The sequence below is a fragment of the Dreissena polymorpha genome, chromosome 8, assembly GCF_020536995.1.
Source record: "Dreissena polymorpha isolate Duluth1 chromosome 8, UMN_Dpol_1.0, whole genome shotgun sequence".
Lineage (NCBI taxonomy): Eukaryota > Metazoa > Mollusca > Bivalvia > Myida > Dreissenidae > Dreissena > Dreissena polymorpha.
Window position 1 is genome coordinate 59,000,181 of NC_068362.1, and position 23,148 is coordinate 59,023,328.

General features: G+C 34.6%; 1 long non-coding RNA gene across 2 annotated transcripts; it reads right to left on the reverse strand.

The window, feature by feature from the left end:
• Positions 1–14,191: 14,191 nt before the first annotated feature.
• Positions 14,192–15,778, reverse strand: LOC127840930 (uncharacterized). Of its 2 annotated transcripts, none has more exons than XR_008030639.1 (3): positions 15,645–15,778; positions 14,670–14,837; positions 14,192–14,340 (listed from the first exon to the last, which is right to left on the reverse strand). It is a non-coding gene; the product is annotated as an uncharacterized LOC127840930 (long non-coding RNA). The 2 variants fall into 2 exon arrangements; XR_008030638.1 differs by lacking the exon at positions 15,645–15,778 and adding an exon at positions 15,097–15,186.
• Between the last annotated feature and the right edge of the window lie 7,370 nt (positions 15,779–23,148).

The window sequence follows — 23,148 nt, forward strand, 5'->3', positions numbered from 1 at the left end:
TATATACGTGGCAGGTCAGATAACTATGTCCATTTAAAGCTTATTATTTCCCTTGACTTTTGTTTTTTCGGCCCTAGACCTTGAAGGATTATGTTCACCTTGAAATTTTACCACTCAAAATGGGCAGCTCCATGAGATACACATGCATGCCAAATATCAAGGTGCTATCTTCAATATTTAAAAAGTTATGGTCAATGTTCAGGTTTTTGCACGACGCCTACGGCGGACGGCGGACGACGAGCTGGCTATGACAATAGCTCGGGTTTTCTCCGAAAACAGCCCCGCTAATAAAATAATTAATAAATAACTATACATTCTATTTCTTGTCATTTTAGGCAAGATGATCGCTAAAGTGATTATCCTTGTCATGACAATAACGGAAGTGAATACAGAACAGATACTTGCGAACCATGGTATCCAGTTTTCAGATCCAAAACCAATACACTTTGTGAACAACCATTGGACCCACACGTTTGAATTCGAGATACCGGATTACAACTTCGATACAGAGTTAGTAAACGATTTTTCTATGTGTAGAAATGTCAGCCATAGTCACTATGAAAAACGATGTCCAACATCTATAAGATTTAATGGTCCTAAAAATCACACGGAATCCGACTTAAAAATTTTGTTAAATGATTTTCCTTTTTGAAGAAATGTCAGCAATGCTTACTATGAAAAAGCATGCCCAATATCTATTCAAGTCAATAATCTCAGAAACCTCATGGAAGCCGATTTGAAACTTTTGGTAAATACTTTTCAAAGCATGATATCTACTATATCAAACAAAAGACAATCTCGCGAATCCACGGGATTGCTACCATTTATAGGTGATATCGGATCCACACTTTTTGGCATCGCAAAAATCTCACAACTGAATAAACTAAAAGGCCATGCCAATAAATTAGCTTCACGAGTTAATATTGTTACGAATGCGATTATTCACCAGTTTGGAGAAATGTCATCACTCGCTGCATATGTACACGAGCACACAGCACTTTTTAATCAATTTGTTGCAAACATCTCTCGATTTAGATTTAACGAAGTAAATGCGTTAGAAACTAGTGAAAATCACCATACTACTACAGAAAAAATCATACTGGAGTTTAATAATAATATGATAAAAATACGATCGCAATTTGATATGTTAGCAATAGGGATCGAGGCGTTGAGTAATAAGAAATTATCTGTTCACATGATATACCCCGAAATAATGTCACGTACGATAGTAGGAATCATGGAAAAACTAAAGGAACAGTTTCCTACATATAAATTAGTCAGCCAGGAATTGTCATTTTATTCAAATCACGCTGAATTTGTTTATGGTCGTATAGACAGCTCGATATACAAAATAGTGTTGTTTCCACTGATTAACAGTATGGAAAATTAAATTTATGAATTAAATTTCTTTCCCATTCCTCTTAACAACGATATCAAAAAACAGACGTCAACGAATACACTAAGAAACCAAAATATCTTGGTTATAATAACGAAAAACATCTAACATACGCATTTCCTCACGAAACGTTCTTACGAGACTGCTCCTCAATTGGAACAGCAATGTTATTTAAAGAGAATTTGGTATTTCATAAAGATATCAGTAATAATTATTTCATAGAGCTCATGAAACACGGGGATAAGGCTAGAGTTAAAGATATTTGCGAATATAAGATTGTACGTAACGCGTTGAAGTCAGAAATAAGAACACTCAACCATGAAAAAACACTAGTATACTTGCAAACCGATTTACGACTGGAATGTGTGAACAGTTCACAGTTAATTATTGCAACAATTCTTTAATAATACAATTTTGGATGAAATGTTAAACGAAATCTCATACATCAATCCAATAGAAGTATTATTACCCGAATTTCAAACATCTGAGAAAAATACGCAAGATATATTAAAGAGATCGCATAAGCTAGAAATAGATATGGATACATTCGTTAAAAGAACAAAAAATAATCAAATCGTGTACCATGACCTAACAGAAGCTATGTTAGATGGCGAAATCCCAATCGAATCTACTCTATCCACCTTTAACATTATTACAATTGTAGGTATCGCGTTAACATTCTGTAACACGATTTTTCTCGTAATCGTAACAAGAAAACTACGGGAATTGACAGTAATGATAATGCTAATTAAACCTACCACCGCTCAGACATTGATGTTCACACTCCCAACAACCTTATCTCCCATACGCGAATTTGCAAATGTTCTCAGCGAAACCTTGGAATACGAACATTTTATTATCATGCTTATCTTCATTCACCTGTAAATAACAATAATGATCCTGAACAAATTGGAATTCTTTAAACAACAGAGAGATACATTTCTCTACATTCACATTAGTAATGGATAAATATGTTTAGATATTAGCATTTTAAATTTTATGACATGTAGATCAGAATGGAACAGAGTTACCTAATAATATACCAATTAGGAAATTGAACTTTGGATTAGTTCCCAAATTACACATTGACACGATAGGTATACTGTTTGAACATACTTCTGGGAAAATTGTTATGGACATTCCTTCTGCCCTGAACTTGAATTTTTATCAATATTATAATCTTAGATTGTTGATGAAAGGAGACTATCGTACTGAATTGTATTTAACACATAATGGCATAAAATAGTACATATAAATACACAAAGGACGTGTTAAAAAAATATTTAGTTTATATTGATTGTATGTAACGTGAAGACTTAATTAATATTGATTGGTGTACTGTTGCTACACCACGTATGATGCAAATAATTAAGTGTTGATGGAAAAAAATATATATATATAAAAGATATATTTTGATAATGTGTATTGTTCCTATTTTTTTCAGAAGTCTGATTTCGTATAGATGGTTTTACTGTTGTTTCACCATTTATGATGTATATAATTGACTATTTATGTTTAAATAAAAATCTGTATAATCATATTTACCATAAAAATAAATATCATCATATCTTTTCAGGTGACGTGTATATATAAAAACATTATTACCATACATTATCATATTTGTAAGTTTGTAAATTATTGTATTCATTTTTAGTGTTACCATGTTTATTGATATAGAAATGAAACTCGGTTTTCTCATTCATTTTTCTATCTATTTTGAAAATTTATTTAAATTTACTAATAATACCCCATTTAAAATCCCAATTTCTCTCCCAAATATAGATAACAGTGACTTATACGAAATAACGTACTTTCTGAAAACTTTTAATTCACTAGGAAAAAGAATAAATAAAAAGAAAATGTCAGCATTTACATTTATGTTACTATCAGACATCATTTCAATAAAAAAATTATTATTCTGTATTAATTATTTTGATATTCCGGTACTTAGAGAACAAATGCTTGCTCATTTATTGAAAGTGGACAATATTATAAATTACAAACTTATAATAGAAATAATTAAAACATTTGAAATCGACTCCGATATTACAAAAAAGCATACCACCGTGTTCAACATTCTTATTCAGTACCACGCGTATATTGAGACATGCCGATAGAAGATTTCTACTTAATAAATGAGGAAACACATTTCATCATGTTTATACAACATTTTAAACATTTCAACCTAAATAATAACAAAGTCTTTGGGATAAAACCAAATTTTGTCACATCTGCTTTGAAATGTTGTCTACTAAATGGGATCAGTACGATTATAACGAGTGTTGTGGACTTTGGTGTCATGGTCAATGCGGAGATTCTTACAATTACAGGGGTTTAATAAGAATTTGTAAATTTTGCGACACCACAAGCGTGAAAACAACAACCGTTAATAGTCAACCATCAAATTATTGTGTAGTACCATCCACAGAAAATTGGGATCTTGATCAATTCATATCGTTAAAAAAAAGAAAAAAAATGATGTCATAATTAGTTTTCTTTTTTTTTCAGGACCACATCGATCACCATGTTTATGTTTGTAGCCTCATTAGGTTTCTGGCTATACCATTCCTTACTTCTTTAAAATCTTGTGAAGGCATGCCTTAAATTTGAAATTAAGAAAGAAATCACTTTGAAACTACCCCCGGGAGTTTTACAATACACGTGTAAAGCTTACACAGTGTTATCAAGACCGTGAAATGCATTAAATAACGCATGCCAGATGTTAGAATTCAGTACGCGGAATTGCCTTTTTCAAACGATCAAAATAGGGCTGTCGATAGTAAGTTGTAAACCAGACAAAAAAAACGTATTCGTTATTTACTATAAGTGCAAGCATCATGCTTGACAATCATTGTCACCCTGTGTTGTTCTTAAATATATATAACAGTCTAGTATTTTTTTGTATTAATGCTTATAAGTTATCTTAAGAGTTCACAATCTTCTTTACACAATAGAGATAATGGTACAAAAGTAGTACTGAATCTCAATAAGCATTTCAACTGCCATGACACTATTATTTTTGCTTTTTTACTGAAATTAAATTGACTGCAATGAAATTCAGAATTATAATTAAGCGCATAAGTCGTGCATTCGTTTTTAACTGCGGTTGGAACATAATACCCCTTCCAAAAAGAGCGCTATGCTGCTTAATATTACATATAGATGCATAACTTAATTTAGATTAAGCAAAATAAAACACTAGGTATTTGCCAAGATCCATAAGGGTTAAATATATACGAAGAGTTAGAGCGTAATCGTGCGCAGCGAGACTTGCTTATATAAGTGGAACCTGTTATTGCTTCTTTCGAAATAATTTCATGTCTCCGACACTAACATGCAATAAGCCCGATGTTTTTTTATGCGGATTAATGCTCCGTTTTAGATCCATAGTTAATGATCGCCTCAGTATTTTCAAAAATTAACACCGGATTAATGTTCACGGATAATTTATCATTCAGATTTTATATAAATATTATGGAGCCTAACAAAAAAGTGCATTAAGCCCTTTTTCCCGGCACACGCGCTGGACACAACCTTTAAAAACCATATACCAATTCCAGCACTTGTGCACTTAATTGATTGTAAACAATGACGGTTGAAATCCGTGCGTGGGAATTTTTCTGATAACCAAGAGCGACGTCAACGTTCATGAAGCCTTTCATTCATAAATGTATATGCGTCGTGTGTCAAAACCAACATCACCGGTTGTAAAATCTTTTTTTAACCTGGCTTATTATCCGCTGCTGTGTGTACCCGCCAATTAGTTTAAAATGGATTCCGAACAGGTAAGACGATTACATAACATCGGAACATAATAATATTTTAGTAGGTCGCCGTGGTAAAATGGATATGTTGTCCGCCTAGCGACTGGGAGGCCAAGGGTTCGATCCCCATAGTGAGCGTTCTTTAAATCTCCCCCAAAGACACCAAGTACTGGCTCTATTCCCGGGAAACGTACTCGAGAGCGTTTATATTAGCCTTAGGCTTTCGATGCAATCGAGCTAAAATAAATAGGTTTAAACTAACATAATATCCCTTCCAAAAAGGGCGCTATGCTCCTTAATAGTGCATGTATATTGGAAAAAAGTGAAGCTGCCCACTTTATAACACAGTATAATCGCAGTTTATAACAATACACGTTATGTTTCATATTTTGTAATGTAGCTTGAGAAAAGTATGAATGAGGTATACATTTAAGCTGTGGAAACGTTCTTTAAAACATGCATATCAATCGTAAATTATTTCACGACAGAAACTTCGTGTATTACCTTCTTACATGGGTATAAGCTGTGTTGGTCGTTTGGAAGTCATGTCCCAAAATGTGCTTAAAAGGAAGTCAGTTCCAAAAAGAGGGGTTAAACCAATAGTTTTTGGCAATAAATTAGTTATAAGAGATAAAACGGCGTCGGGAAAATGAAATAATCATGGTTTTAGTTATATTTTACCGTACAAGTGCGTCAATACTGTGTATTATAAGAGAAATGATATTTGTACGTCCCATTTCTCGAACGTCACGTAAAGAGACAACAGATTTGTGGACGGTTTTCTTTCAATAACTTTTTTATCCCGACGTCTACGATCTTGAAAAAAAAACTGAGGGAAGCACAAACACCGGAGAGCCGAAACGGCGTATTCATTTAAAATAATTATAAATACAAAGGGGCTTACCGGGTGAAAATATCCTCACTTTCTTCGAGAAAAACCAACAAACGACGCCATCTTTAAAGTTTTGCAAATTAATATCTCACTTAAACGCGGTAAACTCCCGTATACGCGTGCCCCCCTGTATACCGTTCTATATCATAATGAAACTTTAATTAAATGTAATTCTTTTTGAAATTTTGCTAAGCAAGTTAATCATGCTATTATACAGCATTGCAATTTACCTATATATTTTTCAAAAGGTCAGAATAGCTTAATTGGTAGAGCAACCCAGGCCGGTATCATTAGATGGCTAATGGGTGGGTTCGGGTTCGAATCCCGATCTGACCGTCGTAGGTAAACTTGTGGTTGCAAGGCTGGCAAATGATAGTTTGACAATTTGTTTTGGGCGGGGTTTTGGGCAAACCATTCAGTTCATCAGTTTGTCAGGTCACATGAAACCGTTTAATATGGCATGTTTGTTCTTTAATTGCTGATTAACATATTTGACACAAATCGTGCAGTCCCGCATTAACTCCTATTTTATGTTGGCTAAATTGCACTTTACCGGTACGCTGCCATCATGGATTCCGAAATTTGCGCAACTTAACACTAATTATAAGGGCTTGGGTTATAGTGCGTACCGGTAAAGTGCAATTGCCTCGGACTGTTTAGTTGCTCTTATCCGCAGTTGGTATTCGAACGATATATACTTCAGATGCGTGCCGAAATAAGGTGATTTTATCTATTTTACAAACAGCAGCTTTTGTGGGCTTTAAAAAAAAGAAGAAGTTATTAAGTTACAAGGACTGTTCTGTTGCTCTTATCTGCTACACCATTTTACAAACGGAAGCTATCATAAAACAATTTCAATGAAATGTACATGTAATTCTTTGTAAAAGTTTTTCTAAGCAAGTTAATCATGCTATTCAACAGAAGTGCAGTTTACCTATATATTTTTCAAAAGGACAGAATAGCTTAATTGGTAGAGCAACCCGGCCGGAATCATATCTTATTTAGATGGCTAATGGGTTGGTTTCGGGTTCGAATCCCGATCTGACCTTCGTAGTTCAATTGTGGTTGCAAGGCTGGCAACGGATCATATGACAATCTGTTTTGGGCGGGGTTTTGGGCTAACAGTTCAGTTCATAAGGTCACATGACACCCTTTAATATGGCCCGTTTGTTGTTAAATTGCTGATTAAAATAATAATTAAAAGTTCATTTCCTTATTTTTATAACAGTCTTTACGAACTCCAGGTTCTTCTGCTAGGAAGTGCCTTTAATGATTTAATTCAAATATTATCTGTATATAAGTTGTGTGTTAGTTTCTTCACGGAGCGTATATTGTATATTGTCATCTAGAGTCCGTGGTTTCTTCTATTACAGATTAATTGAGCTCGCTTTGATGCATCGCCTTATTTCATATTATGCTTTCTCACAATATTTTTTACATATTTAGAAACAGTGGAAGAAAACCATAACAACGTAACCAAAATTGTATGGTCGGTTAGAAAAAGGATGCTTTTATAGCCCCTTTTAGCTTTACCGTGTTTTCCTCAAGACATTGTTTTGTGTACAAAAACAAAACGGTATTTTTCGGTCAACTTTGACCGCGATTTACAGGTTGGCACTGACCCTGCCATAAAATATTTTAACATGGTTAGAAACGGTGGAGGTTCTTCTTTGCAACGGTACCATTATAATTAATAACGGACGAATAATAATGTTTTTATAACCCCTTTTTCCTTTTCAGGGTTTTCTTTACGGCATTTGCGTGTGTAAAAAACCCGTTAAAACAGGCCGACTTTGTCCGCAATTTACAGGCCGACTCTGACCCTCCCATAAAATATTTTATATATGGTTAGAAACTGTGGAGGATCTTCTTTACAACGACACCATTATAATTAATATCGGACGAATAATAATGTTTTTATAACCCTGCCGACATACACAATGCTTCACAGTCCACCGTTTCTAAAGTAATTAACGAGGTAACACAACAACTTTCATCTCAACGGTCTGTAAACAGATTTATTAAATTTCTAACCACCATTCAAGAGCTAAATGTTCAGGTAGAAAATTTTCATGGAATTGCCCGATTTCCAAGAGTGGTAGGATTAATTGATGGAACTCGTGTGCGAATAAAGGCGCCATCAGAAGATGAAGCAGTGTATTGGAACCGAAAAGGTTTTCACAGTATAAATGTTCGAATTGTCATTGATGCTTTTGATAAAATAACAAATAGTGTTGCACGTTGGCCTGGAGGTGTGCATGGCAGTAGAATTCTTAATAACAGTGGTCTACGCCAGATTTTTGCAGACGAGCATATTCCCTTTAGAGGCAGATACTAGTATCACATTCTGGGCGACAGTGGATATGCATGTTCAGAATGGCTGCTTACACCATATCTGAATCCACAGCCAGGTAGTCAAGAGTGTCTACAACAGGTATCCATTTATAAAAAAAAATGTTTGTCTAAAAATTTAACTTATATATACAGTTTATAGCATGAATGACGAACACATTATAACAATATAATTTATTTAAGTGTGCATACAATTTATTGACAAAACAGTTATTTCTAACACATCTGCGTGAATAATTTTATATAGCGCAATAAAAAGCAGATGAATTTTCTTAGGAATGTGAAGATTGAAATTTTCAATGAATAAGTGTTTCAATGTGTAAATATTAAATCATATCAATAGGTTGTTATGGTAAAGTATCTTGATGAAGAAAAAACCAGTACCTACCAATAATGGAGTTTAATTAATTTTTTTTACATATGTATTTTGTTCTGTTTAAAAAAACATTTTCTTGCATTTAATAAGTTTTATAACCCAGTAAATCAGATTTATAGTAACTTGCTTCTTTACATGTGTACATACAGATTAATTTATATTACTTTCTAGACATACATGACTAAAGTAATTAAAGCTCTTTTATTTTCAATATTATGTTGAAACAGATCATTGAAGATTACACGGGCAAAAGTAGAAAGAGGAATCGGACAACTGAAAAGAAGGTGGGGTGTGTTACATGGTGAAGTAAGAATGTAATCAGAAAGAGTCTGCAGGTAAGAAGCTGTAAAATGAACTAAAATAAATATTGCATAGCCAAAAGCTAGAGGAGAACATTCAAAATAAGTTTTGTAACTTAAGTAAATACTGCTAATACATAATATACTTAGTGCTGGATATGTGACAACAACACTGTTCACGTGTAAAAATGCAAGGGAAAAATAAATATATCAGTTAAACATCTTTTGTATACACAGCCAACAAGTTTGTAATGCACACACTGTGCTTACTGTAAACTATTGCAACGTGGCAAATAATCAGTTGTTGTTTTTAAATTAATTTAAGGAGTATCATCTCCTGTACAGTGTTGCATAACATCTGCAAATACCTGAACATTCCGATACCTGATAATTATCCAGTAATACAGGAAGATGATCAGAACGATGAAAACAACAATATGAATGCAGGAGTTGCACAAAATGGACTGCGTTACCGGGATCAAATTGCTAATACATACTTTCAGATATTATTTGAAATTTCATGTGAGGCTTAGAAAACTAGACACACAAGCCTTGGCCAGTATTAAATATAAATATTACAGGTTCTTGGTAACAAATATACGCAGCAAATAATAACATAACGGTAACATCTTCAACAGGTTATTTTTTGATGCTCTATTAAAGGGGCATATCTTCAGTATTTTCTTTATAGCTAAGTTTTTTTAGTTCCATTTTTTATGATTATAAATCGTGAGGAAAATACTTGCTTGGTGAAATTGTTAAGAAAAAATATAGCTAAAGAAACTTAGAACTCACAAGCTTGGATGAGTTTTTTCTACTCTGACGTACTGTTAAATGTCTTTTATTGTAATTGAGCATGCACATTTCATAATACTTATGTACATGATTTTATCATAAATATTAAACTACAACAATTTTCCAGCAATTTTAAAAAGTGTCCTGCGGAAAACTGTTTATAATTATTAAAATACATAAAGAATATTTGTTACTGCAGGCTCAATGTTGTAAGAAATAGGTTTTTTGTTATGTATCAATTTATTTCAGAAAATGAAACACTGTTCTGGCCATTGATATGCCCCTTTAAATATCAAAAAGTTCATAACACAGTTAAAGGGGCCGTCCAACAGATTTTGGCATGTATTGAAGCACGTAATTAAATGCTTTATATTGATAAATTTAAACATTTGACCTAAAAATCTACAGTAAAAAAACACAAGAATACAATTTAAAAAAAGGAAAAAAAGTAACCCTCAACAGGGCTCGGACCACTGACCCCTGTAGTCCTGGAGTAAAAAGTCTCCCGCCCAGACTACTCCACCATCCACGCTCATGCTTAGAGCGCATGTAGTTTTTACCTATATTATAAGCAATCCTCGTAATTACCCAAAATATAACAACAACCACAAAACTTTCCAAATTATTCAATCGTTTCGCGTCGCACGACGCTTTATGATTTTCAGGTTTTCAAATAGTCAAAAGATGCATATAATGGATATTTAAGGGCATGGTAAATGGTTAGTATTACTATTTCCTCAAAAATATTATAACAAAAACGAAAATTTGCGAATCTGAAACAACTTTTTAAATTTTGTCAATTTAACAATCTGTTGGACGGCCCCTTTAATAAATTCAACTTCATTCCTCATAATTTAACTGCCTCTTTAGAAGTTTTATTTGGAGTGTTAGCTTTTCTTCTTTGAGTTTTTGAACTCTAGTATGGCAACCGCAATTGCAGCAGACAGTTTCTATTGTTGCATTACTGTAATAAAAATCAGAACAAGTGCCTGAGGGATTTCATTAAATTTTAACCAGGAGAACAATTTCACAATGTTTTGTTGTTTTCGAATATAGGGGACAAAATTAAAATATCTATGGTAAAGTTATTGTGTCTTAGAGCTTGATTAATGTTTTGGAATAGTTTGTTAAGCATAATGATTGTTAAAACTAGTTTTAAAAGCATTATTACTAGCAATTTATAGGTGTGACAGACTTATAGAACTTGTCATTCCAAACACATCTTTGTCAGACTGACTAAGCAAAAAGAAAGAAAAGTCAAACACTATAATATTGAGAATCTATAAAGATGTATTGTATTGTTCATTTTACTTTATATAGTGAATTATGTTTTGTTTATGCACATTAACATTAATACAACAACTGATATATTGGCATCATATTAGCTTTCAGTCAATCTGTGGCACTTCTGTCCTATTGTTATCTATTGGTTCTCAAATTTCGTTTTTAGTCGCGTTGTGTAATTTTTTGTTTTGACTTAAATGTCCCAGGTTTGTAAACTACTCATCAGTTTGCAAAATAAGGCAACAAGTCTTTTTCTAAAATACGCCAACTTTTATTCTTGATTAAATGTTCGTATATATATTGTATTGTAAAGGTATATTATTCCTAGTTGTATTGTAATTGTATATAATTCTTATTAAGAAATTGCAACAAGAATAAAGAATAGAAATAAACGAGATACTCCAACACAAATATAATCCGTCCAGAAAAACAAATGTCCGTCTCAAGCACTTTCCAGTGAAGCCAGAAATTGGGAAGTATATTGTGCGATTCTCTATCGACAGTGGCTCGGCTCGAGGTTCTAACACGGTCCGTTTTATACAAAAATGGTAACCTTGGCGTCGACCCACTAGTTTTAAGGAGTAAACAGCCTTATCCATCACTTTGACATAAACTTATAACCATAAAAAATATAACTATAAACGGGTTATAAAAATGTCCATCACTTTCTGGTCGTTAAATTATTTCTTACTATTTAGGCTTATTTAACCTGTTTATATAAGCTGTTTATATAAGCAGTTTGTGTATAATTAACACTATTTTGACCGCCAGATATGGTCGAATGTACGTCATTGTTGTCAACAATGTATTTCGCCAGTGACCATGTATCTCTAGTTACTAGGACAGTGATGACTAAACAGAAAAAGTGTTACAAATCCAGGAACATATGAAAACATCGCTGTCAATCACACTGATTATCTCTCTGCTTGTCAGTCATGCACATAATTTGTCAGTCATGATTGAAGGGATTACCATTTTCGTGAACACTGGTAGAATAACTTTTATCCCATCATCAGACGTGAATTGTCGAAATAAACCACTGTGAAATAAATTTACCTTTATTTCAGCAGTGCTGAAATATAGCTGTCACGCGCGGCGAAGAATGTTCATATTACTCGGAATCAACTATAAAGTAATCATTTTTAGTAAAATCGAATCAGATTCAACAAAACAAACAATTTGATACCAAGATGTAATATAGTTTTTACACATAATGCAACTCAAAAAGCAAATAAACATTATTTACAAATATTAAGTGCGCGTACTCGTGACGTCATTATTAATACGTCATACGACACAATGCATGTTGTTTCACGCTAAAGATGCAGTTGTTTAGTGTCTTTTTTTCCATTATTTCTTAAAAATCGGGGACGTAGAGGTATGATAAACGAAAAACAGGTTGGTTACTGATCTTTTTGTAATGTATTAGGCTCGACACGATTAAAATAATGAAACAATGTTTGCTTAAAATATCTTTGGGATTTTCCGTCTAGTTCGATTTTCCTATTCTATGTTTAAAGAAATAATTTACGTCTAAGAAAATTGATGGGATAAATCGAATACTAGGTCGGTGCCGAATAAAGCAAAATTTATCTTGCTCGGCACGAAAATCTGAACCACTCGCAAAGGCTCGTGGTTCAGATTTTCTAAGCCTCGCAAAATAAACTTTGCTTTATTCGGCACCGACCTAGTATTCTCTATTTCATTAATCTCTTGACATTTCAAAGTTTGGTTATGCAAAACATATGTTAAACTAATTCAAGGCTATTTTTGCTGGAATTTATTATAGAATTTTTATGCCCCAGGATCGATAGATCGGGGGTATATTGTTGTTGTCCTGTCTGTCATGTCTGTCTGCCTGCCTGTCTGTCATTATGTCCCAAAACTTTAACCTTGGTTAACGTTTGATAACTTTTGCAATATTGAAGATAGCAATTCCATATTTGGCATGCATGTCTATCTCATGGAGCTGCACATTTTGAGTGGTGAAAAGTAAAGGTCAAGGTCATCCTTTAAGGTCAAAGTTCAAATATCATTGCATTTTTACGCTCCTGGTAGGGTGGTTTATAGCAGTTGAACCGTCTGTCAGTCAGTCTGTCCGAAAATTTTAATGGCCATAACTTTTTCAATATTGAACATAGCAACTTGATATTTGGCATGCATGTGCATGTCATGGAGCTGCAAATTTTGAGTGGTGAAAGGACAAGGTCATCCTTCAAGGTCAAAGGTCAAATATATGGCTTCAAAGCTGCGCAATAGGGGGAATTGTGTTTCTGACAAACACATATCTTGTTTATTTGATGTCATCAAAATGCACGAGTGTGTTTTAATTGAAACCTGTTAAATTTAAATCCTGTTTAATTAAAGTACATGTATCCATTTTGTTTGGTTGATCATTATTTTATATATTTTTTTAAACAAATTTTTGTGCACCAATATATACCCATAATGTGTACAAGATAAGTACCTTGTGGCATCATTGGCAATTGCAGCCGGTCCACTACCAGTAACTGGCAAAGCACGATTGAACCTGTTTGGTGCTGCAGTCGGCAGATGGACTGCAGTAGCGGTTTGAGGTCCTTGTGATGCCCCAGGGCTTTGATTGACCAATTTAGAAAAAAATAATTATAATTAATTGCTTTGTCAACATACTGCATATAAACAATCAGGCATTTTTGTCTCTTTTGGGGGGGGGAAGAACCTAGGTGCATAAGGGATTGTTAATGTTATTCAATTTGTATTGTATACTAGGGTAATTATATAGTAAAAATAATTATGTATTACACAATAATAGATATGATCTCAGAAAGTATCTGTTTAATCTTTTTGGATATGATGGAGACTGAAGAATAGTGTTGTTTATGAATTGTGTGCTATTATTCTAGAATTGGGATTTTTTTAACAAATTGGAAAAAAATGGGAATGGGTTAGATATTCTAACATGCAGAAACTGTAGAAAAAAGTCTGACAAAATGAAATTGAATAACTATTACCCCCCCCCCCCCCCTCAATTTTTAAAGAAATACATTACCTATCGCCAAATGCATCAAATGCATCAAGCTGTAGAAACCCGCTGTCAAATGTTGTTTCAACTATTCCGACAGTGTTGGAAGAACTTCTACCAACCACGTCCATAATTGCCTCTGTAATTGGCCCTAGCACAGTGGTGACAGCTCCACCACCTGCAGTATAGCATTTTTTTATATTGGGTGACAAATTGAGGGGTTTATGGCATATTTGATATATGTTTAAAATTTTTGAACAAATATTTGATATTTTATCAATTACACTGAAAAAAAAGTTAAATAATATAATGAATACTTAATAATAACAATAATTGAATAATTGCTCATTAGACAAATATTTTGGGTAGACAATCAGGACCAAACCATTTTTCTGTGAAAAAAATAAAAGAATTTAACTAATTTCATGTATATTACATTTACCAAACCTTGAGGAATGAAAGCTTTCCTTAAGTTCATTTAAATTTATTAATAATACAAGTGCAAACCTGTTTTGTTTTGCGCAAACAGATGGTCCTGATACTTTGACCTATGCGTTTGAATAAGGTTTTCCCATTTGTTTGTAGGATTAAAACACTCTCTAGGGTACTCTGCCCTCAGATTAAACGTTGCACTTATTTCGTCCCACAACAACTTCTTTGGTGCAGAAGTAATTGCTGAAAATATTATATTTGCATATCAAACTGTAATAGAGTTTTATTTTAAATATATGTATGTATTTAAACAAAATCAAACATGACAGTTGTGCCGATGCTTAATTTCTTTAGTGAGACAATTTCAGGTAAGTCCCGATTTCGACTTTGTTTGCTACAATATAGTGCAACAGATTGAAGCTGTACAAATATTAAATAACTTTTTACAATATTAAGAGCCAAAGAATGTAGTCCTATATAAAAAGTAACTCTAAATTCTTACCTTGTCCTATGAATAAGACTATTGTCAAGTGCCCTTAAATGACGCTGTCCTATTTTGACGCCTTGTTTGTTTTTCTCTTTTTTTCAGATACAGAGCATTCTGAGATCTATTATCAAACACACTTAAAAAAATTGGCTAACAAGAAATAAACTTGAGGCTAGGCTAGAAAATATGAAATTAAACTAACAAAACCAGGAATAAATATAATTTAGTAATGCTAAAAAAATTGCTAACATTTGTCAACTTAATTCCACAATATGCCTGTAAGCAAAACTGTTCTGTGTTTGTCTGTCATAAACATTTACTACTTTCATCTGTCAAATAACATTACTGTAACAGATTTTAGTTAACCAGTTTCAAAATCTATTTTTATAATGTGTATATTTTATATAAAAAGTAAGTGTAAATGCATGATCGTGTCAAATTTATTAACTATGTCGACTTGAAAAAATATGTGTACAAAACAAGAGCGCAAATATGTCAAATACTTCACACTGTGATAGCTACACCATAACGAATAATGATAAATAACATTTGTTAATACTTACATGGGTTGAATCTGATTTTCAGGTAAGCATAGCGAGTCAAAATAGACCCTTCTTAAGCCGGCTCATTCATAATATGAGCCAGCAACAAGCAGTCATTAGCACTGAAATTTGCCGATCGCTTCTTATCGATGTCGGCCATATTTGTTGTCTGGCAACAAATGTTTCCGCATGCGCATATGAAACTTCCGTTACTTTATTTAGAACGGTAAAAACCGAAAATTTATGGAAATTAGCATTCGTTCCGCTTAAGGATAAAAATAGATTAAGGCAAATCTTAATAAAGATAAACTTAAGATTTTCCTCGGAATACCACTTAATCTCTCAATTTTATCCTTAGTTAAGAAAAAATAAAGAGATAAGATTATTTCTTATCCTCATCTTTTAAGAAGCTACTGGAATACCACCCCTGGCAGGAGAGGAGCAAGCGTGGGATGATTTTTTTGCACTGGAAAAATCCGTGGTCTGAGCGAGATTTGAACCAGGGACCTTCCGGTTTCTAGACCAGAAGAACACTTATATATTTTATAAATTATTCGTTTTCACACGAGATAGCGAAATTTAAAGTAACTCTGTATATAATATCCATATCGGGTGAGCATGCAATGTTGTTCCGCTCCAATGATATTTTCAGGAATTAATACGCCTTTTACGTCAAATCGGATTTACTTGCATTTAGTTGTGCACTTAGAACCGGTGACTAGCGAACTTAGGAAAGATGCGAGTTAGTAAACCAGCGCCAAGACATAACTGTTGTAAACGGCAAAACAGCCATCTTAATAAACAAACAAACACATATGATATTTTAAACGAACTTTACTTTTTATGCTCGGAATCAATAGAAGTTAAGATCAAAATCTCACGAAACTTCATAAACAGTATCATTAACGCGTTAAACTGAGCACAAATATAAGCCGTTTTTCTCTCGAGTTTTCGGAGAGGGTATTGATAAGTCATAACAATTTTGATATGTGTATGCAAGATATCTTGAACTCAGTAGCACACTTTAATCACAAACAATTCAAAAGCTTCCTTAAAAAGATGCAATTCAAAAATTGTAAGGCTGTTCTCTTTTTTTATCTTCCTTAGAGTCATTGTCGTATACTTGTTCTTATGCTTTTAATTAAGAATTAACCCATATATTGGCAAAGCAAATTATTGGGCGGTATCCATCAGTTTGACTGATTGTTTAGTTAATGTTTATCCTGTTTTAGTCTTTGTGATTTAAATTGTGTAATCAGACTTTTCTTTAAATGACATCACCTAAACCCCGAGACCGAAAATGCTAAACACGATTAACAGTGTTAACATTTTGAGTGATATATTCTCATTGAAAACCTGTTGTTGCCGGATGTGACACTTATGAAGATTATATGGTCCTTTGGGTAAGTTATTAAAATAAGCCTAGTATTAATTAAAGCGGACATTTTTATGTGACTATTTCGAAAGTTAACATATTTATTACAAAAAATCGATATACACGGAAGCCAGAAACACAGGCTTATTTTTGTCAATATGTCATTAGAAAATACATAATGGTTGCTTTATTTTAAAAAGATTTTAATTTATTTGCGTCAATATGTTCAAGTAAATTAATTTTCGATCTGAATACATTCTGACTTAGGTAGGTAATCAATAGCAGTGACCGAAATATTGTATAATAAGTTATCAATGGAGAAAGTATTTGACATTAAATTTTCGTCATCCTGTGAGCATATATATATTTAGGCTGAATAAATGCAAAGTAACCCTTTTTTAATTTGTATGACATTTATTATTCGCTCTTCCTGTTTGGGCGTTCGCACGTGTATTTGTGTGGGTAGAAATTTTGAATTAAATTGGCACATTTGATCACGATAAGGTTTTGCGTGCAAATTATGTAAATACTGTGAAACCATTATTAATCGTCAGGCATTAATTTTCATAAATTTCGTCAGTCGACCGATCGGCGAATTTAAGATCCTAACGAACAATCATGCTCTATGTTTGAACAAAAACAAACACTACGTTGAACAATATTTTAAAACTTTACCGTATACATTAGGCATTAAATTCCAACATAATCCATGCACACATTCACTGCTGTTTCGTAATCAAGATTAATCCGGTTTTGACACAAAGGGATGTAGATTACACAAGGTACTTAACTGACACGTTACACTTCTTTAAAACGCGTGTGCAGTACAGCTGTATCGAATGCGTTGACTTCGTTTATGTAGAATGGTAATGAATTAGCGCTAATTGTTTATAGCTTTATTACCCATTAGATGCATTGTGTTTTTCAGGGGTGTTGCATATTAGCCATCACGCAGCGAATGCCGATGAAAGACAATAAACCAAATGAAAAGATGACGATGTGTGATCAACATGCGTATTTATCACAAATTAATAAAGGATATTTTAATTGCTGTTTGTTGTTTGATTGTTTGCCCATAACCACACTTATTACTATTTTATATGTATCAATTTATTTATTTTTAAATTATTGACATTATAGATTTATATACCGGTAGTTTACTTTTTAAGAACAAACACACACATAGAGTTTATAATTTTAATGTTGATATCAGAATAAAAAAGCATTTTATTTGGGAAAAAACAGTGACATTTGAGACCAATTACTGTTCTTAAAATTATCAAAAATGTACGATGCAAAACGCTTGAAACTTAATTGAAAAGTAACAAAATAATTTCCTAATACTAGTTATAACCCATATTGTTCGCACCTTCCCTAATTGGTGCCGATAAAGGTACGATTGTTATCAGTATGGCAATTATAATAATAGAATAAGACTAATTGGCAATTGGCTTCGTTGTTACAAACACTCGTTAACGGTTATTCGATCCCACTTGTCCGCTAATCATAACAATGAAAGTGTGAATGAAATACATTAAGAGGGTCCATTACTGTCCCTTGAAAACAAAACTAGTTAATTGGCATGTGACAAACAGGCCCCACCTCCTGCTCAAGTGTGCTCCCGCATTCGTACCACGATTTTTCGCAACTGCGATTGATCGCGAATATGTATTACACACAAATCGGATATTGACTGACGCATTTTTTTTTATTCAAAATCAGAAATCGGCGATTTTAAATGCTGACGAATGCTCATCCGACTGAGCTAACCGGGTCGCTCCCCCCTGCTAAGTTAGAATTTGCGCAACTGAACAAGTCGAACCCACGGGCAGTTTCCATGGAGAACTGCAAGCGCCACGGCCCCGCTGGGCGCCATTGTCGCCGGGTGGTGAAATGTATGCAGCTAGTCCGGGACTTGAACCCCGGATCTTCCGCTAACAACGCGAGTGCTCTACCGAGTGAGCTAACCGGGTCGCTCATACAGCGTATCACCAATCTCGCTTAAGTTCGGTTCCGTGACAATTGAAAGTAAAAGTGGACATGCGAAAATGTGTCGGTGTTTGCAAGTGTTATGCCGCCTGATATTTCATGGCATTTGTGTTGTTTTATTTTGAAATAACGAGTTGTATTTTAACCTACGACCTTATATTTACCTTACTGGCACTCTGCGACCCTACTCAACGACGGTAAAGGTCATGAAACTTCATGAAATATGGTATCAAAATGTTTTTCTTGGATAATGCCGGCTCAGGACTTTTATTGCTAAAGTTAAATGATGATACAGCCCAATACATTATTTGGTTACCATTCGTATTAATTATACTTAGGCGTGGGTTAGTCGTCGAGTGTGATTTAATCAAGGTCATTACACAACTTGTAAATTTGGACAAAAAAAATGAACATCCGAATGCAGCTAATGAAACTTCCGAAATGGATCTTAAAGTCTTGATGGCTCTTAGAATCTAAAATAAAGAAAAAAACGTAAGCACCATAAGGTTAATAGCAAAATACACGTATATGAGTGTGCTTCTCTCGTAATCATGATATACGCAATCAGTATTTTGATTATTTAAGCAACGCGTGCTGTTATTCGTCTTGAGGGACCAGGTTCAACAGAAGTTCAGGGCAGAGTTGAAATTTCAACTGATCATAGTGTTACATGGAGTACTGTTTGCTCTGACAATTTCAATTCATCAGAGGCAAAAGTAATATGTCGAATGCTTGGATTTTCAACGTAAGTTCCAAAGTCATAACAAGATAATATATATCTGCTTACAAGATGTATGAGTAACACACTTAAAATATTATTATTGTTTATGAATTCAATGGCTACGTATTATTGTGCTTCAGATTTAATGTTACATACTGGGCAAATGCCTTCTTTGGCGAAGGACAGGCAAATATGTCAAGCAAATCATTCGACTGCTATGGAACGGAAACATCTGTTCTGAACTGCAACAATTCTGGATCATGCCCACATTCGAAGGACGTGGGCGTTCGTTGCACCAAAGGTACTTCCTTATTGATGGAAAGTTAGTCATAGCAATTTAATTTATTGTGTATATATACTAATGTGCGATGTGATCTTTTAGTTGATCAACAAGTGCGTTTAGTCAACGGCAACAACTTGTCGGAAAAACGCATTGAACTTTCCCTTGATAATGGTGTGAATTGGGGAACGGTGTGTGATGATGCGTTTGACAATCTAGATGCAGCGGTTGTGTGCAATATGCTTGGATACGGAAGGTCATAACAGTTAGTGGTATTTCATCGATCTTAAGTAACGAGATCCAATAATGTGGCAGTATTCAACGGCAAGCAATTACTAACGAGCTGTGATCCAATATAACGTGGGTATGTCTGGGACGAACCTTATTTATTTGCGACATCAACATCATATGGAACCAGTTTCTTGTATGGTGAAACGTGTATGTGTCCACTAGCAATCATGTAGGGAAGTACACATCCGCTTATCGTTCAAGTATTCAATACTATAATGGTATTAATTAGATGAATTCATATTGGTTTGCGGCCTCAGGTCAATACGACTGTCTCCAGCTCAATAACAAAACAAATATGAATTCAACTAGTTAATGACAATTTTATTCATTAATGTTATAATATTATTCAGCACGAAAAGCTTGAATTTCACTTTCAAATTACAGGTTTTTGCTTTTGAATTAAGTATGAAGTTTTGCAAAATAGCAAAATTTCTGTTCTATAAAACTTTTTCCCTGTTTATATCCCTTGCAAAATGCTTTGAACATGTTATATACACCATAATACCTTTTGGGACGAATGAACTTAACCGGTACGAAAAAAAGAATGGAAAAGCGTATAATTTTATTGTTGCTAAGCGCGCAACAGTTAACGCAATCCCTAATTATCCATTTTATCCTATATATTTCTTGAGTATCAGGGGCTACCGCCCCCAAACCCCCGCTTTGTCGATAGTGGTCAACAACTGCGTACCGGTAAAGTTCAATCTAGCCTACCTTTTCATAGATATCTTGTTAATTTAAAACAAAACTTGAATATTGTTGCAGAGGAAACAAATGTTTCATGCATTTAATTTCAGAAGAGTAATTATAATTACATTAATATTGTGATATGAAGTCGATATAACTGATACAGAATAGAAACAATAGCATTTAAACTTAGAATATGACGAAAGATGCTTTCTTGACATTACATGATGCAGGAACACAATTTCTGAATTTGACAGGTTGCGAAATTATGCAAAATTTACCTGAATAACATTCCAGACACACTAGATCCACTACCGTTGTATTTAATACAACTCAGAGAGGCTATAAGGATTGAAAACTTACTTATTGCCATTAGGAGTCAAGAGCGCATGCGCAAGTAACTGGTTATAGAAATTTATCGCTCTGAGTTTTCTTGAAGAAAATCATAGTTATGTTGGATAATATGTGATATAATATATACATTTGTGTGTGCGAATATATGGAGTATGTGATTGTGAAACTCTCAATTGGAAATATACTGAGTTTTGAGAGAGAAATGCTTTTTTGTATCTTTTCTTTGTGTGAATATTGACTCAGGATTACATATATAAAGTGCAAGGGATTAGCAATCAGTTAGCAATCAGTGAAAAGTGTAATGTCCACATTGAATAGTAACGTTGATTCCAATGATCAATTACTGGATTTACTCGCTTGGACAAAAGGAATCAGGGGAAACACTGAAATCCACAACCCCTGATGGTATTCCAGATGACCAACCTGGAATAGTGAACGATAATGATGACGTCAGGGCTCGCACGGAGTCTCTTGACCTACTTACTCCAGCGCAGCTACCTGTGACGGAATTAAATGCAGTCAATATTCCCACATAAACATCACGTGATTGAGATGATGATGAATACCTGTCATGTGACCGGTCATGTGACGGAAACAGTGACCAAAATGACGGCGAAGAGCGTTTGATGGATGACATAGACTTCCGGTCAGTTATCGAGTATATGAAATTGGTGAAGATATACCGGGAGCACCCAAAAGACAAGTGTGTTAAAATGATTCTAAGAGAATATGCATCGGATGAAACGAGGTTAGACCAATTGCGCTGTGAGTATTTCGAACATTTAAAACAAGTAAATGACGATTTTCCTTTTGATCATGACATTGAACTCAAACGTCGTGTGTTTACTAGATCGGGAGAGCCGGTGGCCACACGCCTTGCGAAAGACATTTTTAATATTATAGCCGTAACAGAGAGTGGGGACTTTAGTCTATTACGGGAAATGTTAAGCACCGGAAAACACGGCGACGGCAACAAACCGTTGTCAAGGATATTGTTACTCCTGAAAAATGTCAGTGTGCGACGGAACTTTCAATATTAAAGGAAACTATCGCTTCTATACAGGCCAGTGTACTGTAACTAAAGCAATCTGTTCATGCTAGTGAGATGATGAGAACTCAACAAATAAATCAGATAAAGTCGACACATCTAGGTATAAAAAGTGATATTGTGGAATGTACAAGGACGGTACATAACGTTACATCATCTGAAGTACAAGGTATGGGTAACATCTCACGCCAAGCCATGTCGAGGGTCACAGAATTAGAAGACAGAATTAGATTTGCTGAAGTATGTCTTGAGACCAAGACTAATACTACGCCCCAAAGACCTGGGTACTGCGGCCCATATCCACTGAGATATGATGCTCCATACATGGCAAAACGGATATCAAATGTAGATGTGTCACCCACTATGAATAGTAAGGCAGCTATGACTTCATATTCATTAACGCCTTCGAGTGTATGTGGTGGTACCCCCTTACAGACATGTGCTGCGACTCCGCTGGAGAGGCGACCTGACGTCGACGGACGCTCCACCCCTCTGTCAACCGGTGTCGAGCCCCCGCTACAGATGCATGCGGATGCAGACGGACATCTTCCCCCTTCACAGAGACGTACTTCGCCTCCATAAGAGAGGTGCCCGGATAACCGCGGACACTTCGCTCCGCCGCAGACCCGTTCCGCGCCATCGCTGGAGAGGCGACCGGATATCGACGGGCGCTCCCCCCCCCCCTCTGCTTACCAGCGCCGCGCCCCCGGTAGAGCGGCGTCCGGATGGACAGAGTAAGGCATTTGAAATTCAAATTCCGGCAATGTCAGAAGAACACTC